The sequence below is a fragment of the Bufo bufo genome, chromosome 6 (assembly GCF_905171765.1).
Source record: "Bufo bufo chromosome 6, aBufBuf1.1, whole genome shotgun sequence".
Classification (NCBI taxonomy): domain Eukaryota; kingdom Metazoa; phylum Chordata; class Amphibia; order Anura; family Bufonidae; genus Bufo; species Bufo bufo.
Window position 1 is genome coordinate 117,540,021 of NC_053394.1, and position 26,533 is coordinate 117,566,553.

The window sequence follows — 26,533 nt, forward strand, 5'->3', positions numbered from 1 at the left end:
GATCTTTCGCGAATCGTGCTGGCCGATGTTCTTCCATCACTACTTGCATCATGAAAATGGGATGAAGGCACCAGTACCTCCTGTTGAGGTTAGTTAGGAGTTTAGCATGTCAAGCAGCACCTAGTAGGGGCCAAATACCCACCCCCTCTTCTATGCATCTTACAAATTCTGGTTTTGTGTAATCATCCATTAGATAGGAGAAAACTTGGGATATCCTTGTCTTGTGATGCTTTATATTACAAAACTACAAGACTCTATCATAAGACTTTACAGATGGAATGAATTCTGAGACATGACCTTTGTATTTAATGGCGGGGGTTGTGTACAATATATACCATATGTACCCCCAAGAATCATTTGGTTTTAAGGTCAGACTTATTTTGCAAAGTGTTCCTCCCACCTTTAACAGGATCAAGATTTTGACATTGCAACCTTGCAAATCTGTTTTGGAGTTAGCTGGGCTGCTTACACGATTTCATGCTAATATATCCGCACATTATCATGAATAATGCCTCCTGCTTACAATCATTTATACACCATTGTAATAGGAAAAACACGGAAAGCAGGACTGTATAGTGGAAGCTGTATAAATGCTTAGACTACTAGGATTTATGCAGAAATAGCTTAAAAATGTCTGTTGTAATGCGACTATAATTTAAAGGCTATGTACAAGGATGAGCCAACCCAAACTATACAGGTTCGGCATTCGGGGCGGTGGAGGAATGGAATATAACAGAATATTATGACGGCTTGCAAAACCGAAGCCTGTAAGAGGCATTCCGTTTTGATCCGTCATAATACAAGTTTATGGTCAAGCATAACGGATCCGTCTGGTTTCCGTTACACAGAACTTTGTAAGTTACATGTAAGGAGCTGTGTTAGGGCACATTTCTTGCAGGGTGATCTGTACTTTTCATTGATGCTATTTTGGGGTATGTATGGCTTTTTGATCACTTTTTATTCCATTTCTTTGGGGGGGAAGTGATCAAAAAATGGCAAATTGGCCATTTTGACTTTTTTTCCATTTTGCCATTTGACGCATGGAATAAATGCAATATTTTAATAGTACGTGGATTTTCATATGCGGCGATGCCATTGATGTTTACTTTTTTTATTGTTTATCTATTTTTATTTGAGGAGAAAAGGGGGGTGATTGAAACTAAAATTTAAGTTTTTTTTATTATTCACACTTTTTAATAGTTCTCACAGCTCCGAATGCATTAGACTATGGGGGTCATTTATTAAGACCGGTGTTTTAGACTCTGGTCTTAATAACCTCTTTATGCCACAATCTGTGCCAGATTTACGCCAAAAATTGGCGTATATCTGTTAATAAATGACCCCCTATAATCCTATGGCAATCCTGCCTATTGGGGGACTATAGGGGGAGCATATGTAACATAGCTGCGGGAGCCCCATATCATTCAGGAATACAGAGGCTGCCATACGAACCATCTCCCCACGATCCTCACTAAGGGGATGCATGCTGCAGTATTTTCTCCGGCCAAATACCGTAAAAGTGACTGAACTGAAGACATCCTGATGCAAACTGAACGGACTGCTTTCTATTCAGAATGCATTGGGACAAAACTGAAGCGTTCATTTCCCGTATTGAACCCCTATGACGGAACTCAATACCGGAAAACTTTAACGCTAGTGTGAAAGTACCCTAACTCTCCTAATTTTATTATAGCAGATTAGCTAAGGCTGCGTCGATGGCTTCGGTCACAGAATTAATCAAAAATAGCAGAGAGAGAAGTCCTCATTATAGTCAATGGGATCTATTGGGCTCCATTCCTGTCAGCTACAGTATGTGGTGAATTCGGCATTTCTGTTATTTAAGTGCTCATGTGAAAGCAGCCTAAGCTGTCAGGGGAGTGTCTTTCAATAGACTTGCTGACTGTTTTCAGTGGTGGCCATCTTTTAGCTCCATGTTCTGCCACTTACATTTAAGTCATAGGCCAATTTAGGCCTATATTCTAATGCTGGGTTTACGGGGCCCAATTATCGGGCAGATAATCAGGGAAAACGTTATTATGAACACCCATTCCCAACAATCTTCCCATCTAAAGGTGCAGCCAATCACCCAATGAGCGAGTGAAACACTCGGGTGATCCTGTGGTTCATGCAGGCAACTAAATTATCATTTCTGGGCAGCAGGATTGTGATGTTTCCACAGCGATCTCCAGCCCAGAAATAATGCAGCTATATGGGGACAAGCAATAGCAGTAGTGATTGCTCATTCTCGTACTGTGGAAGTGATCGCTGCATGTAAATGCGGCACTTCACCCCCACTGAACTAGCAGTTGGAAGCGTTCCTTCTTGAAAATCGGGCCATGTAAATCCAGCTTAACAGAGGTCAGGAGCACACAGAGGACATTAGCATCTAGGTGCAGGCAGTGTAATGAGGTCACTGTGTTACACCACCTACACTGGGCCACAGAGAGCAGGAAGAAGAACTAAAAGGAGCACTATTACTGTTTGAGAGTTAAAGATGACACTAGTACTGTTTGGAGGCACCTACTATTACTGTGTGGGATATTATGAATATCTAGGGCACTACAGGTGCGACTTTTTGTAGAGGTAAGGATGGCGCTGGAAAAGGGAAGAGCCAAAGATGTCTGTGTGTCACATTCTATAGAAGCAAAGGCAAAGACTCAGATCAGAGAAGACATCCCCTGTGCTGTATTCACTTATAGAGCCTGCGTAGGGATGGTACCTACCAATAAATGGCCACTATGTGGGGGCAATATTGGTTTCAGTATTCTGGTTTCAATTTATTGAAAGGCTTTTCCAAGAGTTTGCATTAGCTGCAAGTACTACCTTCAAGTACTACATTAAGTACAGTAAAGAGATATTGCAGGAGACTGAAGAGATTGAAGAGATACTGCAAGAGATTGGCTTAGAGTCTGCAACTGGCTCATCTGTGTTGTTTTTTCTGACCATTGCTTGAAAAGAGGTAAGGAATTTGGTCAGGTGTTTGCTATTGTGCGTTTGCTAATGAGCCTAGCTCACTAAGGTGTTACATTTGTTGCTGGGGGAGGAGCTGGGGAAGCAGTGTGTGTATATATAGAGACAGACTCATTAGCTGGCCTAATTCATTAGCTGCAAGTACTACCTTCAAGTACTACATTAAGTACAGTAAAGAGATATTGCAGGAGACTGAAGAGATTGAAGAGATACTGCAAGAGATTGGCTTAGAGTCTGCAACTGGCTCATCTGTGTTGTTTTTTCTGACCATTGCTTGAAAAGAGGTAAGGAATTTGGTCAGGTGTTTGCTATTGTGCGTTTGCTAATGAGCCTAGCTCACTAAGGTGTTACATTTGTTGCTGGGGGAGGAGCTTGGGAAGCAGTGTGTGTATATATAGAGACAGACTCATTAGCTGGCCTAATTCATTAGCTGCAAGTACTACCTTCAAGTACTACATTAAGTACAGTAAAGAGATATTGCAGGAGATAGTCAGGAGGTAGGCTGGAAGGTGGAAACAATACAAAAAAAAAAGGTAAGATTTGTTTGATTTAAATTTACAATTTATTTTTTTTAATTTTTTTTTAATTTTTTTAAAAAAAATTCTCCTCTTTAAAATGGCAGACTTGGTTCAGTGCAGGAATTGTTGTGCATTTATTTCATGTTCCACTCTTTGGAGATTCGGATGCTGTCAGATCTGTAGACAGTTCTCCTTACTGCAGCAGGAAATTGCATTTTTGAAATCTGAAATATTTAAATTATCTGTTAAACAAACTCCAGCTAGGACTGCTGCAATGCCACTGCCACAGAGGACCCCCAGAAATGGCAGATGGGTTAATGTAGGTTCTGGAAGACTTAGAGTGGTGGATAGAAGACATGTCCCACAGTCGGTGGTTCTCCATAATTCATTTGCAGCACTCTCAGAATGTAAGGACAACATGGATATGGACTCAAGCACAGAGGGTGAGAAACCATCGACTTCTATGTCTAATGTATGCAACAAAAAAGATAAAGTGAAGTCTCAAAGGAAGCAGCTGTTGCTGGGTGATTCAATCATAAGAAGTGTGGAGCTTAAAGAAAATGGTTTTGTGAGATGTCTCCCTGGGGCTACTGCTAGAAGAGATAGAAGACGTATTATTAATATTGTTAAGCAAGCAAAGCAGGAAGGGGACGTGGATGTTCTTGTCCATATAGGGACAAATGACCTGGCTTGCAATGAAGTGTCAGAGGTGAAAAAATATTTTATCACACTTGGTAATGACGTACAGGATTTTGCATCCACCATTTCATTTTCTGAAGTTCTGCCTGTGCATAATGTTCAGAATGATAGGCAGAGGCGCATAAAGGAGTTCAACATATGGCTTGGTAAATGGTGTCAAGAGCAAGGATTTGGCTTTGTTTCTCATGATAGCTCTACTTGGAATAGAAAGGAACTGTACAAAAAAGATGGTTTGCATCTTTCTCTCAAAGGAACAAATGTACTTAGTGAACAACTCCAAGAATTTGCGAAAGAGTATTTAAACTAGGAAGGGGGGGCAAAAGAGTGAAAATAAAAGAGTCCAATTGCCCCCCGAAACAATGCCAGAACAGGTCAGAAGCACAGAGGTTAAGAAACGATAAGCTCAGAGTCCTGTCTACAAATGCTCGCAGTTTAGGTAAAAAAATCAATGAACTTGGGTCAATAATGGCAACTGAGAATGTAGATTTAGTGGCTGTTACGGAGACATGGTTTAATGAAAGAAATGACTGGGACATAACCATACCAGGGTACTCTTTATACAGAAGAGACAGAGAAGGCAAGAAAGGAGGAGGAGTGGCCCTGTATGTGAAAGATAGCATTAAATCTAACCTAATACAAGTTGGTGAGGCCAACATAGAGTCAGTTTGGGCTACGTTGCAGTTTGCTAACCATGCAGTAACTCGTGTAGGTGTGATATATAGACTACCTGGTCAAGTTAAAGAACTAGATGATCTACTAGTTGAAGAAATAGCTAAAATGACAATGAAAGGAGAAGTTATCATTATGGGAGATTTCAATCTTCCAGATATAAACTGGAAAACCAAAATAGCAAGTTCTACCAGGAGTACAGATATTCTAAATTCCCTACTGGGGTTATCTCTACAACAAGTGGTCGAGGAGCCAACCCGGAGGGAGGCCATTTTGGATTTGGTATTCACAAATGGGGATTCGGTATATGATGTCATTGTAGGCGAAACCTTGGGATCTAGTGATCACCAGTCAGTGTGGTTTAATATAAGAACTGTGAAAGAGTCCCACCACACAAAAACAAAAGTTTTAGATTTTAGAAAAACAGACTTTTCAAAAATGAAATTAGTCATAAATGAGTCCTTATCAGACTGGAACGGATTACATGGAGTCCAGGAGAAATGGGACTACTTAAAAGGTGCATTATTGAAGGCAACAGAAAATTGCATTAGACTTGTCAGTAAAAGCAAAAAAAGGAAGAGACCACTGTGGTACTCAGCAGAAGTGGCCCAAATCATTAAAAATAAAAAGCTAGCATTTTGTAATTATAAAAAAACCCAGAGCAATGAAGATAAGGAAATCTACAAGATTAGGCAGAGAGAGGCCAAGCAAGTTATAAGAACTTCTAAAGCGCAGGCAGAAGAAAAACTAGCTCAGTCTATGAAAAAAGGGGATAAGACATTCTTCAGATATATAAATGAAAAAAGGAAATTAAAACAAGGAATAACTAAATTAAAAACAAAGGACGGAAGGTATGTAGAAGAGAATAAAGGGCTAGCCGACTGCCTTAATGAATACTTCTGTTCAGTTTTTACAAAAGAAAAAGGAGAAGGACCTCCACTAGAAAGGATGACTAATAAATCATTTGATGCATGTATCTTTACAGAGGAAGATGTTCTAAGTTTGCTGTCTAAGGTGAAGACAAATAAGTCACAGGGGCCTGATGAGATACACCCAAAATTATTAAAAAAGCTTAGTGGTGAGCTGGCAAAACCGCTAACAGATTTATTTAACCAATCATTAGTAACAGGAGTCGTCCCGGAAGATTGGAAATTGGCAAATGTCGTGCCCATTCACAAGAAAGGTAGCAGGGAGGAATCGAGCAACTATAGACCAGTGAGTCTGACATCAATAGTAGGCAAATTAATGGAAACCCTATTAAAGGATAGGATTGTGGAACATCTAAAATCCCATGGATTACAAGATGAAAAACAACATGGGTTTACTTCAGGGAGATCATGTCAAACAAATCTTATAGATTTTTTGGACTGGGTGACTAAAATAATAGACGGTGGAGGTGCAGTAGACATCGCATATCTAGATTTTAGTAAGGCTTTAGACACTGTCCCACATAGAAGACTTATCAATAAACTGCAGTCATTGAGCATGGACTCCCATATTGTTGAGTGGATTAGGCAGTGGCTGAGTGACAGACAACAGAGTGTTGTAGTCAATGGAGAACATTCAAAACAAGGTCATGTTACCAGTGGGGTTCCACAGGGATCTGTACTGGGACCAATTTTGTTTAATATCTTCATAAGTGATATTGCAAAAGGCCTCGATGGTAAGGTTTGTCTTTTTGCTGATGACACAAAGATATGTAACAGGGTTGATGTTCCTGGAGGGAAACGCCAAATGGAAAAGGATTTAGGAAAACTAGAAGAATGGTCAGAACTCTGGCAACTGAAATTTAATGTGGATAAGTGCAAGATAATGCACCTGGGGCGTAAAAACCCAAGGGCAGAATATAGAATATTTGACACAGTCCTGACCTTAGTATCTGGGGAAAGGGATTTAGGAGTAATTATTTCAGAAGACTTAAAGGTGGGAAGACAATGTAATAGAGCAGCACGAAATGCCGGCAGAATGCTTGGATGTATAGGGAGAGGTATAAGCAGTAGAAAGAGTGAAGTGCTTATGCCGCTGTACAGAACACTGGTGAGACCTCACTTGGAGTATTGTGCGCAGTACTGGAGGCCATATCTCCAGAAGGATATAGATACTCTAGAGAGAGTTCAGAGAAGAGCTACTAAACTAGTACATGGATTGCAGGATAAAACTTACCAGGAAAGGTTAAAGGACCTTAATATGTATAGCTTGGAAGAAAGAAGAGACAGAGGGGATATGATAGAAACTTTTAAATACATAAAGGGAATCAACTCGGTAAAGGAGGAGAGCATATTTAAAAGAAGAAAAACTACCACAAGAGGACACAGTTTTAAATTAGAGGGGCAAAGGTTTAAAAGTAATATAAGGAAGTATTACTTTACTGAGAGAGTAGTGGATGCATGGAATAGCCTTCCTGCAGAAGTGGTAGCTGCAAATACAGTGAAGGGGTTTAAGCATGCATGGGATAGGCATAAGGCTATCCTTCATATAAGATAGGGCCAGGGACTATTCATAGGATTCAGATATATTGGGCAGACTAGATGGGCCAAATGGTTCTTATCTGCCGACACATTCTATGTTTCTAGGTTTCTATGTTTCTATGACCTATGCTCAGGATAGGTGGGTGTGCGACACCCGGGCCCTTACCTACCAGCACTCTTGTTAGCGCTGCGGCCTTCTCCGAGCATCCCAAGCTGTCACGGGAAGTACGGGAAAGGAAAGACAACCAAAGGGAACCACAACTAAACAACAATAGACAAGGCCCCAAACCTAGGGAATAAAGAGGTCACCTCCTAGCAATCCCTGATACTCTCCCTAAGCTGCTAACAACATGTGCAAATCTCAATGGTAGAAATGCACATTCACAGGAACCTGAGACTGCTGAAACACTGCACCAAACCCTCAACTTAGGAAACAGGAAACGAGGCAACCGTCTCCTTCCAAACTGAAGGAGCTAGTGTCTCCCTGAGGCCTAGTCAGGACAGACACACCAAGAAAAGGGAAAGGACTTAGCTTGAGATGTAACTGGAACAAGAGAACCACCACACAAGCAGAGTACTCCAAAGAAGAACTATCATCCTCAGGAAAACAAGTGAGAGGCGGAACATATAAAGAGCCACCTGACTGATAATGAGCAGCATCTGCGAAGGGATGGAAACCTGTCAGCAACAATGAAAACAAGAGAGATCTGTCAGATAGACTCCTGAGTCTTCCGTCTATTTGAACTTCTAAGATCTCTCCCAGAGCAGGCGGTGACAGTACCCCCCCTTCTACGGGACACCTCCGGGCACCCAGGACCAACTTTATCAGGGTGGGCTCTGTGAAAGGCCTTCAGAAGCCGACTGGCATTCACATCAGTTGCCGGGACCCACATTCTCTCCTCCGAACCGTAACCCTTCCAATGAACAAGGTATTGAATGGAACCCCAAAGGACACGAGAGTCAACAACTCTGGAAATTTGAAACTCCAGATTCCCGTCAACCATGACAGGTGGAGGGGGCAAGGAAGATGGTACAGCAGGTTCCACATAACTCTTTAACAAAGATTTATGGAAGACATTATGGATCTTCCAAGCTTGCAGAAGTTCAAGGCGAAAAAAAAAACAGATTGATAATGGCAGAGATCTTGTATGGACCAATAAATCTTGGACCTAACTTCCAGAATGAAGGGGGTTGGGTGCGCTCACCTACTGGTGATTGCCGTCAGGAACCGGACGGAGACATTTTCAATATGGAACAAAGAGAGGATAATCTAGCTTCATATCAAACGTGGCAGCTTTATTAATCAAAGTCGTGCATTAAAATCCATACAGACAGTTCATGTCAACGCGTTTCGGATCCCCTTAATGCTGATCCTTAATCATGGCCACAAGAAGTCTTTTTTATACATAGTGGGTGGCTGCAGGCACCCTCAGGTGGCTGCAATCATCCAAATCACACCCTCCTCTGGTCAGCAGAAAACATTCGATCTTATATAAATAAATAGCTAAAAAATCACAGCTAAAAAATCTAACAAATAAATGAATGTATACTAGGTCAATAATGAAGAATCGGATCATGTCTTCGATTCAGACCTTTTGGTATACTTGATTCCATACAAAAGATCCAATATGATTCCCTGTTTAGAAGCTTTCTTCTGTAGTCTCCACCTCGTATTGGGGGATTAACCCTCTCTAATCCCTGAACTTGCATGCCCGCTATGTCGCTTCTATGCACTACCGCATAATGTGTACTGACCGCAGAGACATTTCTAGTTTTAACATGAGGGATGTCCGAAATATATCTGCAGGTTCTAGTTTTTAACCTATAGTACATCCAACATATTGGAGGCGGCATAGCGAGCATTTAATGCAATATACTACAAATGTTGTATTGCAATTGATATATTGTTTCAAATTGTGCAATCTTTGATTGGCATATGAAAAAATGTGGTTGCCTGTTAGCATCACTTTGCAACATGTACAAATCCTATGTCCACATCTGAAATTTCCTTTGTATGTTAACTATGTGGGCAGACTTTGTTTAGTGTCCAAAAAAAGTGAAGGACTAACTTTTTGGGCTATTGTTGGTGCTCTGCGTGCTATGCACTAAATACCAGGACTTATTATGTCCTTCCACTGTTCATAATATTCTAAAATAGAGAGGTGTTTTTTGACAATTCGGCATATTTTCGAATATTCCAGGCTATAGCCTGTCACAAAAGCCGGAACAGAGGAATAACTAGATCTATGAGTTTTACTATGTTTGATATTGTTTTTACTCGAATATATCAATTCTGTCCTGGCTTTTGTAAGGGCTGTCTCCTTGGCGATATTCAAAGAATATTCTTGATATCCTCTGTTCCCTTTTGATTACAATATCATCCATTCCCTCTAGATCCCGTAGGGCCCGTTGCTCCATGGATGTAAGATTGCACAGGGACATGTTCGCCTTGGATGTTTTTAGATTAAGATTAAATAAATCCTGCTCTACCTGTTCCTGAAATCGATCCAAGATCAAAGTATGCGATTGAATTGGATAAAAATCGCAATTTTTTGTAATAAAATCTAAAGCAAAATCTTTGGATGGATCGACGTCTGGGACAGTGCGGGATTCTTGCATACATCCCTCCTTGCTACGTCTTGTCATCCTCGACACGTTATTGAAAATATACCCAAAGGGGAATTTATATGTGTTTGTCGCAATTGTTCTGATGATGCAACATGTAGCAGGGAAATGGATAATGTTGCCAATAGATTAGTGAACAGGGGATATCAAGAATATTCTTTGAATAGAGAGGGTTAATCCCCCAATACGAGGTGGAGACTACAGAAGAAAGCTTCTAAATAGGGAATCATATTGGATCTTTTGTATGGAATCAAGTATACCAAAAGATCTGAATCGAAGACATGATCTGATTCTTCATTATTGACCTAGTATACATTTATTTATTTGTTTGATTTTTAAGCTGTGATTTTTTTAGCTATTTATTTATATAAGATCGAATGTTTTCTGCTGACCAGAGGAGGGTGTGATTTGGATGACTGCGGCCACCTGAGGGTGCCTGCAGCCATCTACTATGAATAAAAACCCTGTGTGAACACAGTCTTCTTGTGGTCATGATTAAGGATCAGCATTAAGGGGATCCAAAACGCGTTGACATGAACTGTCTGTATGGATTTTAAGGCACGACTTTGATTAATAAAGCTGCCACGTTTGATATGAAGCTAGATTATCCTCTCTTTGTTCCATATTGATAACTTCCAGGAAGGCACCTTCAACTTAATGTTCTTAGTGGACAACCACACCAAATCATCCACATTCAGGTCTGGACCAGACAAACGTTTCTTGTCAGCCATACGTTTATACCTATCGCCCATCTTTTTAAAATTGATTTGAATTTTCCACCAGATAATGATAAGGAAGAAGCAAATCTCTCCTCATCAGGTATACCAGAGGAACTATTCCCAGAGAACGTACCAAACTGAGGGTGAAACCCATATGCACCAAAAGATGGTGACTTATCAGTGGACTCCTGACGACGGTTATTCAAAGCAAATTCAGCCAAAGACAAAAATGAGGACCACTCCTCCTGATTCTCAGCAACAAAACACCTCAAATATGTTTCCAGATTCTGGTTAGTGCATTCAATCTGTCCGTTCGACTGAGGGTGAAAAGCCGAAGAGAAGGACAAACGATTCCCCAGGTGAGTACAGAAAGCCTTCCAGAATCTGGACACAAATTGAGTTCCTCTATCAGACACCACATCTGAGGAAATGGCGTGTAATTTCACAATGTTATCAACAAATGTTCGAGCCAGAGTTTTGCCATTGGGTAAACCAGAAAATGGAATAAAGTGTGCCAACTTACTGAAGTGGTTGACCACCACCAAAATCACCGTCATCCCCGAAGAACTGGGCAAATCGGTGATAAAGTCCATGTACAAGTGCGTCCAGGGACGGGATGGAATGGACAAAGAAAGAAGAGATCCTGAGGGCCGAGTATGAGTCACGTTGGCACGTGCACAGGTCTCACAAGCTGCCACATAGCCCTCAACACTCTTACGTAAACCCGGCCACCAGAATCTCAGAGAAATAAGATCAACAGTGGATCTGCTCCCAGGGTGTCCAGCAAGGACAGTATCATGATGTTCCTTAAATACCTTGTGACGAAGCTCAGAAGGAACAAACAACCTCCCTGGGGGACAGGAATCAGATGCCTCTCCCTGAACTTCCAACACCTCCGCCTCCAGTTCAGGATAGAGGGCGGATACAAAATCGGACCAGGATCCTCAGTATCACCCCCTCAGGGAAGCTACGCCACAAGGCATCCGCCTTGACATTCTTGACCTCAGGGCGAAAAGTGACAATGAAATTAAATCTGGTAAAAAACAAAGACCACCTGGCCTGCCTTGGGTTCAAACATTTAGCAGACTCCTGGTAGGCCAGATTTTTATGATCGGTAAATACAGTAATGGGATCAATCGTTCCTTCTAACCAATGATGTCATTCCTCAAAGGCCAACTTAATGGCCAGCAACTCTCTATTGCCAACATCATAATTTCTCTCAGCAGAAGAGAGTTTTTTCGAAATAAAAGCACAAGGGCGCCATTTGCCAGGAGAAGGACCCTGCGACAGAACTGCACCAACTCCCACTTCTGATGCATCCACCTCAACAATAAATGGCTGAGATGCATCAGGCTGCAACAAAATGGGATCAGAAAAAATAAAATTTCTTTATAATGGAAAAAGCATGTAACGCCTCTTCAGACTAGACAGAGAAATCCACCCCTGTCAGTCAGAGGTTTGATAACAGTGGAATAATTCAAGATACATTTTCTGTAGTAATTGGTAAATCCAAAAAAACTCATAAGCGCTTTCTGATTCTCGGGCAGATCCCATTCCAAGACCGCACTGACTTTTTCGGGATCCATGCGAAAGCCCGAAATGGAAAGCAGGTAACCCAGAAAAGGAATCTCTTGAACAGCAAACACACATTTTTCTAACTTGGCATATAACTTATTCTCCCGGAGGATCAAGACTTGTCTCAAATGATCCTGATGACTCTTCATCTCGGGAGAGTAAATCAATATGTCATCCAGGTATACGACAACAAACCTTCCCACTAAATGATGAAAAATGTCATTGATGAAATGTTGAAATACTGCCGGGGCATTGGTCAAACCAAAAGGCATGACCAAGTTCTCAAAATGACCCACAGGAGTATTAAAAGGTGTCTTCTATTCATCCCCTCTCTGATTCTTACCAGATTATATTCCCCTCTTAGGTCTAATTTGGAAAACACCTTAGCTTCAACAATCTGGTTGAACAAATCTGGGATCAGGGGAAGGGAATAAGGATCACGGATAGTGATGCGATTCAACTCTCAGAAATCTAGACACGGTCTCAATGTCCCATCTTTTTTCTTTACAAAAAAGAACCCCGCCGCCATAGGTGACTAGATGGTGTGATGTGTCCCTTTGCCAAACTCTCAGTAATATACTTTTGCATAGCAACTCTCCGGGGTTCAGAAAGGTTATACAGGGTGGGCCATTTATATGGATACACCTTAATAAAATGGGAATGGTTGGTAATATTAACTTCCTGTTTGTGGCACATTAGTATATGTGAGGGGGGAAACTTTGGAATTTGGCCATTTTGAATCCAACTTTTGTTTTTTCAATAGGAAGAGGGTCATGTGACACATCAATCTTATTGGGAATTTCACACAAAAAACAATGATGTGCTTGGTTTTAACGTAACTTTATTCTTTCATGAGTTATTTACAAGTTTCTCTTTGTTTACAGCCATTGACATGTCGCCGAGGTTAACACGTGAGGAGCCGATAGAAATTGTGTTGATGTCTGGTGAACGCAGTAACCAGGTTATTGCAGCAGATTTCAATGCAAGATACCCTACGAGACCACCCATCTCCCATGCTACAGTTAGCAAACTGCTTGCTAAGTTTCGTGAAACTGGTTCAGTGTTGGATTTGCCAAAATGTGGACGCATGAAATCTGTCTCTAATGAAGAAACATCAGTGGCTGTCCTAACTTCATTCAGCAAGAGCCCACAGCGTAGCACTCGCCGCATGTCACTGGAGAGTGGCATTAGTCGAACATCCCTTCGGCGGATATTAGCTACTAACAAATGGCACCCTTACAAACTACTGCAGCATCTCAACGAGGATGACCCAGTTCGGCGCACTGAATTTGCAGAATGGGCAAAACAAAAATTGGAACAGGACCATCAGTTTACGCAGAAGATTTTGTTCAGTGATGAGGCAAACTTTTATGTGAATGGTGAAGTTAACAAACAAAACCACCGCTATTGGTCTGACACTAACCCACATTGGATAGATCCCTCCAAGACTGTTGGAACAAAAAAATTGATGGTATGGTGTGGTATATGGGGTACAAAGATAGTGGGGCCATTCTTCATCAATGGAAACCTCAAGGCCACTGGATATGCGAAATTGCTACATGATGATGTGTTTCCCTCTTTATGCACTGAAGCTGGCACGTTCCCTGAGTTTTTCCAGCAAGATGGTGCACCACCACATTATGGGTGTCAGGTCCGAGCATTCCTAGATGAACAGTTTCCTGGAAAGTGGATTGGTCGTCGTGGGCCAGTTGAATGGCCCCCAAGGTCTCCCGATCTGACCCCCTTAGACTTTTATCTTTGGGGTCTTCTGAAGGCAATTGTCTATGCTGTGAAGATACGAGATGTGCAGCACCTGAAACTACGGATACTGGAAGCCTGTGCTAGCATTTCTCCTGCGGTGTTGCTATCAGTGTGTGAAGAGTGGGAGAAGAGGGTTGCATTGACAATCCAACACAATGGGCAGCACATTGAACACATTTTATAAGTGGTCAGAAACTTGTAAATAACACATGAAAGAATAAAGTTACGTTAAAACCAAGCACCATTGTTTTTCTTGTGAAATTCCCAATAAGTTTGTTGTGTCACATGACCCTCATCCTATTGAAAAAACTAAAGTTGGATTCAAAATGGCCGACTTCAAAATGGCCACCATGGTCACCACCCATCTTGAAAAATTTCCCCCCTCACATATACTAATGTGCCACAAACAGGAAGTTAATATCAATTCACCAACCACTCCCATTTTATTAAGGTGTATCCATATAAATGGCCAACCCTGTATATATCTGGGTCCCACCTGATAAGAAGCTATCTTGTCGTCTGGTAGGTGGGCCCGACATATTTTTGATCAATAATATGCGCTAAGAGCTTCTTCACTGCTTATCAGTAAGTATTGGCGTCATGTATTTGACCCTGTTCACACATTCACCTGTTCACTCAGTCTTAGTGCATTTAGTGGTGTGCTGCTACTTTATTTGTTTGCTGTATTATTGCCGGGTAGCTTGCATCTGCGATTTGTCTCTGGAGGTGCTGTTCCGTTTTTTGGTTATATGTATATACTGTATATATATCAGTACTTCCACAGCCATGGATATATGGATAGATATGCCTGGATATAGAAGCATAGCAGATAATATCGGTATCAAATACAGCAGTATTAGATACTCAGTGGAGCAGGCAGTATTGCACACAAAAGACTATGTTAAAATATCGGCAGACTGTTTAGAAATAAATCTAGATAGTGAGGCAAACAGGAAGTGCTAGATGTAAACATTCCTGCTTACTGCTCTGATGCTGAGACAGGGGAAAGGAAAGCATAGACATGAATAACAGGCATTGGGGGTAAAAATATGCATTGTGAGGGGTGTTATGAGATCATAAAAAAAGTTTGATTTTGGGATCGGAATACCCACAGGTATCCAGCCATTGGCTGGCAGAGATTGGAGCAAGAAGTACACTGGCCCTGGAGGAACCAGGATGCATGCGCATTCCCTGTGGAAGATAGGAAGAGCAGCTTGGGATAAAGGACTTTGGTGGCTATCCCTGCCTCTGGAATGAAGTGGAGACCCAGCTGGGCTAGATGAGTGGAGACGCAGCCGTGCCCGACCCGGATAGTGGGATGGTGGTGGGCACTGACATTTGAAGCATAAAACATATCAAGAAAAATCATCACACTGTGGATTTATCGAGATCAAAAAAAAGAAAATTGTTTTCAAGGTTAGACATTCATCCAGCAACAGTAACCATGCTTGCACATTATAGGAACAAGTGTCAGCCCCTCTGGTGGCTGGGACCATGCATAGGCATGCATGCGCAGCAGCTCCAATCCTGGTCACCTCATAGATGTGTTGCAGCAGTGCCCTCAACCTCTGGAAACAAGCAGTGCATAATGCGATGTAAAAATGAATCCAGCCAGCAAAGAAGGCAATATGGACAATCACAATACATTAGTAATTGTCTGGTATTAACTTTCTCTACATAATAAATATAATTTGCTGAAGTGAGGCAATGCCTTTAAGGCTCTGTTCACATCTGCACTGTGTTTTCCCTTGTAACCAAAACCACAACCACAACGCAACGTCAGACACCAACAGCCCCAAATAGACCCCACCGACTTAAAGGGCTTCTGTCACCCCCAAAACACTTTTTTTTTTTTTGGGCTTGTTAAAATCCTTATTGAACGAATATTCCCTATAAAGGGCTCTTACCTTTGTCTGTGGCTTCGTTCCCTTAAAAATTGATCTTTTAAAATATGCAAATGACTTCACTAACAGCAAGTAGGGCGTCTACTTGCTGGTAGCCGCCGCAAAAAACCACCCCCTCCTCCTGTTGATTGACAGGGCCAGCGAGCGCTCTCCTCCTCCGGCCAGCCCTGTCATCATTTCAAATCCCACGCCTGTCTTCATTCGGCGCAGGCGCTCTGAGAGAAGGAGGCTCGCCTCCTCAGCACTCCCTCAGTGCGCCTGCGCCGATGACGTCTTCTCTTTCGGTGACGTCATCAGCGCAGGCGCACTGAGGGAGTGCTGAGGAGGCGAGCCTCCTTCTCTCAGAGCGCCTGCGCCGAATGAAGACAGGCGCGGGATTTGAAATGCTGACAGGGCCATCTGGAGGAGGAGAGCGCTCGCTGGCCCTGTCAATCAACAGGAGGAGGGGGCGGTTTTTTGCGGCGGCTACCAGCAAGTAGACGCCCTACTTGCTGGTAGTGAAGTCATTTGCATATTTTAAAAGATCGATTTTTAAGGGAACGAAGCCACAGACAAAGGTAAGAGCCCTTTATAGGGAATATTCGTTCAATAAGGATTTTAATAAGCCCAAAAATAAAAAATGTGTTTTGGCGGTGACAGAAGCCCTTTAAAATTGGGCTATTTTGAAGAAAATCCGCCACTACATGCCTCAATATTAAACCAAGTTGTACTGTTATATTTATTATGGTCTCCAGATGAAAACATTTCTCTCCCTATCCAGATCTGCACCTCCATTTCAGTGTTGGTTTATTATCGAGGCGTGTGGTAACAGATTCCCTTTACCAGAAAGGAAAGCACTGATGTGAACATAGTCTAAGGCTCCCGTTCCTACTTTAGCACCAGGGGCGTAGCTATAGGGGGTGCAGAGGTTACAGTCGCTACCGGGTCCAGGAGTCTGAGGGGGCCGAAAGACCCTTGTGCTGCATAAGAAGACACCGGTATTATAGAAAGTGCATGCTGGTCAAGTTACACCTCTGGCTGGAGGGAAGGGGTTAGGTTGAGAATTTGACATGGGGGGGGAGGTGCTGTTTAAATTTTTGACTCAGGCAGGACGTAGGCTATGTGCTTCCCTGCCCCTGCCCACAAAGAGGGAAGGGGACTCAAGCTGAACTCTTGCACCAGGGCCCATGAGCCTTTCGTTACGCCCCTGTTTAGCACATACGGTATATGTCATTCTTTCTCAGTTACAGTGTAACTCCCTTTTGACCAATTTACCAACATCTGTGTCACATGTTTATCAGGGATGGAGCAGGTCCTAAACTGGAAATGGAGAGGAAAGGAATCTTCAAAGAATGGCTACGAACAATTCCCAGTGGTATCACAAATGAGATGACAAAATTCTTCAAATACTGCCTCATAAAATCTTTAACTAGGCAGACCACTAGAGGTTTAACTATGGTCTAGATACTCCATTTACAAGGCAAATATATTGTACACATGTACAGTATGTACAAGATGTGTAGGATAGGAATGTATGACAAAGATATCCTGCTGGTTGTACATCCTGTGCATGTTTGCAAGATACTGCCATAATCATATCCAGGATTAAAGCGGTTTTCCAGGATTTTAATATTGATGACCTACCCTCAGGATAGGTCATCGATATCAGATTGGCTGGGGTCCGACACCTGGCACCCTTGCCGATCAAAGGGTTGAGGAGAAGGCTGAGCTCCGTGCGAGTGCTGCCATCCCTTCATTGTTTACCTGCTCGCCGTGGACATCGCAGCGACGAGCAGGTGCAACTACAAGCCATCTCATTCATTTCAATGGGACAGCTCATTCCTATACACTTGAATACTACAGAGCAGTCCCATTAAAGTGAATGGGACAACTTGTAGGTACACCTGCTCACTGAAGCGATGTCAACCACAAGCAGGTAAACAATGAAGGGAAGTATGCGCTCGCACAGTGCGCGGCCGTCTTTTCAACCAGCTGACTGGCGAGGATGCCAAGTGTCGGACCCACGTCAATCTGATATTGATGACCTATCCTGAGGATAGATCATCAATAATAAAATACCGGAAAATACCTTTAACAGGACATGCAGAATTGTTAACCTATTATAGTTGTCAGAGCATCAGGTCCTTCAGTGATGAATGAGTGTCCCCACATGTGGAAGTGGTTGAGGTGAGTATTTTTTATTTTCAGCATTAAAAAAGGCTGGACATTATTACGGCTCGGGAATATTTATGCTGAGGGCTACTCTGGGGGACATCATTACTGCTGGGGGCCATGGTGGGTGACATTATTACTGCTAGTGGCCATTCTGGGGGCATTATTACTGCTGGGGACCACTATGAGGGACATTATGTATACTGCAGGGGCTGGGATTTAAATAAAAAAAAAGCCAAAGAAAATCATAAATTTTTAATGGCTGTTAATAACGGATGCAAAATGGCTGTTAAGAAAACGGCCAGATGGAGAAAGACACTTTTGATGGCAGCTACTCTCCTAGGAGAAGACAACGATTGTGAAAAAATTCAGTTCGCTTCTCTCCCCCAACGTCATCTGTCGGGAGCTCACCATACACAATAGACTAATACAGTCAGGTCCATAAATATTGGGACATCGACACAATTCTAAAATTTTTTGCTCTATACACCACCACAATGGATTTGAAATGAAACGAACAAGATGTGCTTTAACTGCAGACTGTCAGCTTTAATTTTCGGGTATTTACATCCAAATCAGGTGAACGGTGTAGGAATTACAACAGTTTGCATATGTGCCTCCCACTTGCTAAGGGACCAAAAGTAATAGGACAGAATAATAATCATAAATCAAAACTTTCACTTTTTAATACTTGATTGCAAATCCTTTGCAGTTATTTACAGCCTAAAGTCTGGAATGCATAGACATCAACCGACGCTGGGTTTCATCCCTGGTGATGCTCTGCCAGGCCTCTACTGCAACTGTCTTCAGTTCCTGCTTTTTCTTTGGGCATTTTCCCTTTAGTTTTGTCTTCATCAAGTGAAATGCATGCTCAATCGGATTCAGGTCAGGTGATTGACTTGGCCATTGCATAACATTCCACTTCTTTCCTTAAAAAACTATTTGGTTGCTTTTGTAGTGTGCTTTGGGTCATTGTCCATCTGCACTGTGAAGCTCCGTCCAATGAGTTCTGAAGCATTTGGCTGAATATGAGCAGATAATATTGCTCGAAACACTTCAGAATTCATCCTGCTGCATTTGTCAGCAGTAACATCATCAATAAATACAAGAGAACCAGTTCCATTGGCAGCCATACATGTCCACGCCATGGCACTACCACCACCATGCTTCACTGATGAGGTGGTATGCTTAGGATCATGAGTAGTTCCTTTCCTTCTCCCTACTCTTCTCTTCCCATCACTCTGGTAGAAGTTGATCTTGGTCTCATCTGTCCATAGGATGTTGTTCCAGAACTGTGAAGGCTTTTTTAGATGTCGTTTGGCAAACTCTAATCTGGCCTTCCTGTTTTTGAGGCTCACCAATGGTTTACATCTTGTGGTAAACCCTCTGTATTCACTCTGGTGAAGTCTTCTCTTGACTGTTGACTTTGACACACATACACCTATCTCCTGGAGAGTGCTCTTGATCTGGCCAACTGTCATGAAGGGTGTTTTCTTCACCAGGGAAAGAATTTTTCAGTCATCCACCACAGTTGTTTTCCATGGTCTTCCGGTTATTTTGGTGTTTCTGAGCTCATCTTTTTAAGAATGTTCCAAACAGTTGTTTTGGCCACGCCTAATGTTTTTGCTATCTCTCTGATGGGTTTGTTTTGTTTTTTCAGCCTAATGATGGCTTGCTTAACTGATAGTGACAGCTCTTTGGATCTCATCTTGAGAGTTGACAGGAACAGATTCCAAATGCAAATAGCACACTTGAAATGAACTCTGGACCTTTTATCTGCTCATTGTAATTGGGATAATGAGGGAATAACACACACCTGGCCATGGAACAGCTGAGAAGCCAATTGTCCCATTACTTTTGGTCCCTTAACAAGTTGGAGGCACATATGCAAACTGTTGTAATTCCTACACCATTCACCTGATTTGGATGTAAATACCCTCAAATTAAAACTGACAGTCTGCAGTTAAAGCACATCTTGTTCGTTTCATTTCAAATCCATTGTGGTGGTGTATAGAGCCAAAAATGTTAAAGTTGTGTTAATGTCCCAATATTTATGGACCTGACTGTATGTATGGGGGGGCTTAATATAAAGGCACTGACTGTGTAGCTTAGATAAATGCTCCATTACATCTCTTTAAGGCCTCATGCACACGACCGTTGTTGTGTTCTGTTCCGCAAAATGGGGTTCCGTTGTTCCGTGATCCGTTTCCGTTTTTGTTTACGTGTGTCTTCCTTTATTTTTGGAGGAACACCAGACATAAAGGAAAGTAAAAAAAAGTCTAAGACAAGTTTGCCATGCAAATGATAGGAAAAAAACGCCCGTAGCTGGGAAACACCATAAACCCATTCACTAGTCTAGATCAATAGGGATGGTGGCAACCAGTGTATGGAATGGAATGGAGACAGTAATATGTGGGTATTACATAGCAGCATTATGTACCTACTAATATGGCAGTATTATGTGAACACGTCTGTATGGGGTTATATGTGGACATTGAGCAGCAGTAGTGTATGGTTGCAATTTGGCAGTATTATTTAGGGACTGTATGATGCACATGCTCGACACCCCTGCCTTGTAGCCTCACAGGACCAGTATGTACACATCGGGCAGTCAGATGAGACATGACAGAGGTCTTTACCAGAAGACGCAGTATATGCCACTACAGCCATGCCATTCCTTCAGAAAAGCGTGCCCCACCACTGCCAGCACTCCAGCGACTTCCATAGAGATGACTGGTGACGCAGCCTCGCTTACCTTTGCAAGTCAAGCCGGGAGGATGTGGCGCGGGCGCGGCGTACACAAGGGCAGGGGTCAGGGAGGTCGGGTGGAGGATGAGCAAGTAAGTCCTTCACTATGCGAGCGATGCTGCTCGCATAGTGAAGGATAGAATCGGGAGTCAGGACACGGAGCTGCCTTGGGCCCCCCAGGAGCAACTTAAAAGACGGCCCTGACGGCCACCACTGCTGGATTGCATTGGTGGCCGTAACCACTGGAAAGGAACAGTGTATAATGCAAAAAAAAAAAGAATCAAACCAGCAAATGAGGCAATCACAATATATTAGTGCCTTATATAAATGCCATTTGCTGGTGAGACAACCCCTTTAACCCCTTAGTGACCAGCCTGTTTTGGGCCTTACTGACCAAGCGTTTTTCTTCCTTTTTTCATCATCGCATTCCAAGAGCTATAACTTTTTTATTTTTCCGTCTATATAGCTTTATGAGGGCTTGTTTTTTGAAGGACAAGTTGTAGTTTTTAATGGCGCCATTTTGGGGTACACATAAATTTCTGATTAACTTTTATTAACTCTTTCTGGGAGAGAGATGGGAAAAACAGCAATACTGCCACTGCGTTTTTCCGTTATAAATTTTACAGCATTCATTTTTTTAATACCATATTTTTCGCCCTATAAGACGCACTTTTTCATGTGCCTGCGCCTCCCACTTTATGAATGAAGCAGACGGCACGGGCGCAAGACGTAGTGAGTGACGCGATTCCCGCCTGCCCTCCCGGCCTGCCTCCTCCCTCCTCTCTGCTACGGAACTTAATGTTGTAAGTAATACAGATGGATTACACATGATTATTATATCTTAACAATGCCTACAGGTTAGATAAGATTATACAACAGTGAGCGGGGCCGGTGCATTAGAATACAGGGACTGCACCGGTTCCCGCTGTCATTCCTAATCCAGATGCCGCCCCCCAGCCCCTGTTTTGGGAGTCATTCACACTGCAGGGACATTGATATGGTGGGGATCTGTGGATGGCACGTATCATAAGATGCTATATACACTGCTCAAAAAAATAAAGGGAACACTTAAACAACACAATGTAACTCCAAGTCAATCACACTTCTGTGAAATCAAACTGTCCACTTAGGAAGCAACACTGAGTGACAATCAATTTCACATGCTGTTGTGCAAATGGGATAGACAACAGGTGGAAATTATAGGCAATTAGCAAGACACCCCCAATAAAGGAGTGGTTCTGCAGGTGGTGACCACAGACCACTTCTCAGTTCCTATGCTTCCTGGCTGATGTTTTGGTCACTTTTGAATGCTGGCGGTGCTTTCACTCTAGTGGTAGCATGAGACGGAGTCTACAACCCACACAAGTGGCTCAGGTAGTGCAGCTTATCCAGGATGGCACATCAATGCGAGCTGTGGCAAGAAGGTTTGCTGTGTCTGTCAGCGTAGTGTCCAGAGCATGGAGGCGCTACCAGGAGACAGGCCAGTACATCAGGAGACGTGGAGGAGGCCGTAGGAGGGCAACAACCCAGCAGCAGGACCGCTACCTCCGCCTTTGTGCAAGGAGAAACAGGAGGAGCACTGCCAGAGCCCTGCAAAATGACCTCCAGCAGGCCACAAATGTGCATGTGTCTGCTCAAACGGTCAGAAACAGACTCCATGAGTGTGATATGAGGGCCCGACGTCCACAGGTGGGGGTTGTGCTTACAGCCCAACACCGTGCAGGACGTTTGGCATTTGCCAGAGAACACCAAGATTGGCAAATTTGCCACTGGCGCCCTGTGCTCTTCACAGATGAAAGCAGGTTCACACTGAGCACATGTGACAGACGTGACAGAGTCTGGAGACGCCGTGGAGAATGTTCTGCTGCCTGCAACATCCTCCAGCATGACCGGTTTGGCATTGGGTCAGTAATGGTGTGGGGTGGCATTTCTTTGGAGGGCCGCACAGCCCTCCATGTGCTCGCCAGAGGTAGCCTGACTGCCATTAGGTACCGAGATCAAATCCTCAGACCCCTTGTGAGACCATATGCTGGTGCGGTTGGCCCTGGGTTCCTCCTAATGCAAGACAATGCTAGACCTCATGTGGCTGGAGTGTGTCAGCAGTTCCTGCAAGACAAAGGCATTGATGCTATGGACTGGCCCGCACGTTTCCCAGACCTGAATCCAATTGAGCACATCTGGGACATCATGTCTCGTTCTATCCACCAACGTCACATTGCACCACAGACTGTCCAGGAGTTGGCAGATGCTTTAGTCCAGGTCTGGGAGGAGATCCCTCAGGAGACCGTCCGCCACCTCATCAGGAGCATGCACAGGCGTTGTAGGGAGGTCATACAGGCACGTGGAGGCCACACACACTACTGTGCCTCATTTTGACTTGTTTTAAGGGCATTACATCAAAGTTGGATCAGCCTGTAGTGTGTTTTTCCACTTTAATTTTGAGTGTGACTCCAAATCCAGACCTCCATGGGTTGAAAAATTTGATTTCCATTTTTTTATTTTTGTGTGATTTTGTTGTCAGCAAATTCAACTATGTAAATAACAAAGTATTTCAGAAGAATATTTAATTAATTCAGATCTAGGATGTGTTATTTTTGTGTTCCCTTTATTTTTTTGAGCAGTGTATGTGTCATCCACAGATCCCCCCATAGAAGTGTCATCCACAGATGTCCCCATAGCAGTGTCATCCACAGATGTCCCCATAACAGTGCCATCCAGAGATCCCCATAACAGTGCCATCCAGAGATCCCCATAACAGTGCCATCCAGAGATCCCCTCCAAAACAATGTGTCATCCACAGATCCCCCATAACAGTGTGTCATCTACAGATCCCAAATAACAGTGTCCTCCACATCTCCCCCATAACAGTGTGTCTTCCACAGATCCCCCATAATAGTGTCATCCACAGACCACCATTAGTTCAAAACCCACCAAAAGCACACCTTTTGGTTCAATATATATATATATTTTTTCCTCCTCAAAAACCTAGGTGCATATTACTGGCAGGTGCTTCTTATAGGGCGAAAAATACGGTATTATGTTCCTATTGTTAATGTAGTGATTGTGAACTGTATACTGAACCAGTTATATGTTTGTTCACAGTTCCACCAAATTACAATTGCAAATTGCATACAAACTGCTCATACCAGATCATACACAACCAATCTGCAAATAGTTACTGCTAACTGCATACTGCAAACTGCAAACCAAGTTGATCAAGTAGAACTATTAGTTAGACCTCAGATATACCTCTCAGAGAGCATATAAAGTGCTAAAGGGATTTTGTGTATAGAGCTGAGGACATGGGTTGCTAGATGGCCGCTAGCACATCTGCAATACCCAGTCCCCATAGCTCTGTGTGCTTTTATTGTGTTTTTGTACATGGACTATCTGCTGTGGAGGCGGCAGTGTTATATATGAAAAAAAGTAGAAGTTAATAAAGAAGTTATTTCAAGCATTTGGTGTGCTCTTTAAACCTACTGTTTCCATAGAACGGCGCTAGAGGAATTACAGAGTAACAAACAGTCTGATTGGACTAAAAAGTTAGAGATATCAAAATTCCTCGAATGCCACAGTGCAAAAGGCACTTCATAGTGCTGCGCCTGCCACATTATTAGCCGTTGTGTGGTGAAGTGAAAAAATTACAGCCTTTTTTGAGCTTTTTTTGGCATGTATTAGTTATATGCCTTTTTTTGCGTGAATAAGTGGAAAAAAATAAGGGCTTATTTGCTGTTCAGCTGTGCAGTTATATGTTCTAAAGCTTTTTTGGGGGTGTATTAGAGGGGGGGGGAGCTTATTAGCCGTTGTTTGGTGAAGTGAGAAAATTACTGCCTTTTTTGGCATGTATTAGCAGAAAACAAAAATATCAAAAAATTTAAAAGTTCCAGCTCACCATACATGTTCGGTGCACGGAGTGGACCGGACCTGTCCTTTCCACAACTGTATAAAGTCGAAGGATCTCCAGCATCCGAATAAAATGTTGTCTTTATTTCTTACCGGTTAAAAGTACATGTATAAGACTTTACCATGCGTGGCATCCGCTCCGTGAAAGAGTGCAAAGACCCGATGCAGACTGCAGAGGCACGGAGCATTAACATGACTGATAATGCTCCATGCCTCTCTGTGATCTTTTTACTACGAAATCACAGTGACAACTGTGATTTCGTAGTAAAGAGATCACAGAGAGGCACGGAGCATTATCAGTCATGTTAATGCTCCGTGCCTCTGCAGTCTGCATCGGGTCTTGGCACTCTTTCACGGATGCCACGCACGGCATCCGCTCGTGTGAACTCAGCCTAAGGCTACTTTCACACTTGCGTTCAGAGCGTATCCGTCTGGGGTCTGCCCAGACGGATCCGCTCACATAATGCAGACTTTGGATCCGTTCAGAACGGATCCGTCTGCATTATATTGTAGAAAAAATTCTAAGTGTGAAAGTAGCTTCAGACGGATCCGTCCAGACTTTACATTGAAAGTCAATGGGGGCGGATCCGTTTGAAAATTGAGCCATATAGTGTGAAATTAAAAACGGATCCGTCCCCATTGACTTACATTGTAAGTCTGGACGGATCCGTTTGCCTCCGCACGGCCAGGCGGACACCTGAACGCTGCAAGCAGCGTTCAGGTGTCCGTCTGCTGAGCGGAGGTTGAAAGCTGCCAGACTGATGCATTCTGAGCGGATCCGCATCCACTCAGAATGCATTGGTAGCTGGACGGATGCGTTCGGGGCCGCTTGTGAGACTCTTCAAACGGAGCTCACAAGCGGAGCCCCGACACTAGTGTGAAAGTAGCCTTAGTTTTTAATCCGTGTATAGGTAGATCTTATAAAACAGATGCCCCTGGCTGACAATACACCTCCTCCTATTAATGTGCGGTATATAAAATAGAGACAAGTGTGCTAGGCATTTTATATATGAAGAGCTATTGGTATAGATACATCAATTCTCTTTTCAGATTGAGTCCCAAAGGAAAGTGGGTACCCAATCTGAATATCCAAAAAGCTTCCCGTAACAATATATTTTTCTTTAAATTGCTGCCCCTAGGGGGAAGTGACACTTTCTCGATCACGTATGCTCGAAAGCTATCCACATTTCTGTTATGTCTATTAATAAAATGGTTTGCTGCGCTAGATATTCCTATAGCTCTGGGATTGGCTATGTAATTTAAATGTTCACATATCCTAGTTTTGTTCTGGTATGGCAGATACATCGACGATTTGCTCATCATTTGGAGTGGCGATGTGTCTGTCATACCGGACTTTGTTGAATTTGCCAACATGAATGCGTACAATATGTGTTTCACCCATAATATGGATGCGCATAATTTGTGCTTTTTGAATCTGAAATTAATAGGTATTCCAGATAAAATTATTTATACGAAGACTTATCGCAAAGAGATATCTGGTAATACTATCCTTCAGGGCAGTAATCATCATCCAGGTCATACTATAAAAGCCATTCCAGTAGGGGAATTTATTAGAGCGAGAAGAAACTGTAGTACAGATTTGGGGTTTGAAGAGGAGAGTAATCTTATATGGGCTAGAAAAAAAAACAGGGGCTATGCTGATTGGATGCTCAGGCGAGCTAAAAAAATAGCCAAGACTAAAAATACGTCCAAAGAACGAGGCAGCACTCCAAATCAAACAAATCACATGGTGCAAATTAAGTGAATAATTGAACACATGATACATATAACGCATGATCACATGACATCAGAAGTATTGTAAA

General features: G+C 42.8%; 1 protein-coding gene across 1 annotated transcript in view; it reads right to left on the reverse strand.

The window, feature by feature from the left end:
* Positions 1–26,533, reverse strand: part of ZNF831 (zinc finger protein 831) — a 261,392-nt gene that overhangs the window by 129,097 nt on the left and 105,762 nt on the right. The window lies entirely within an intron of this gene.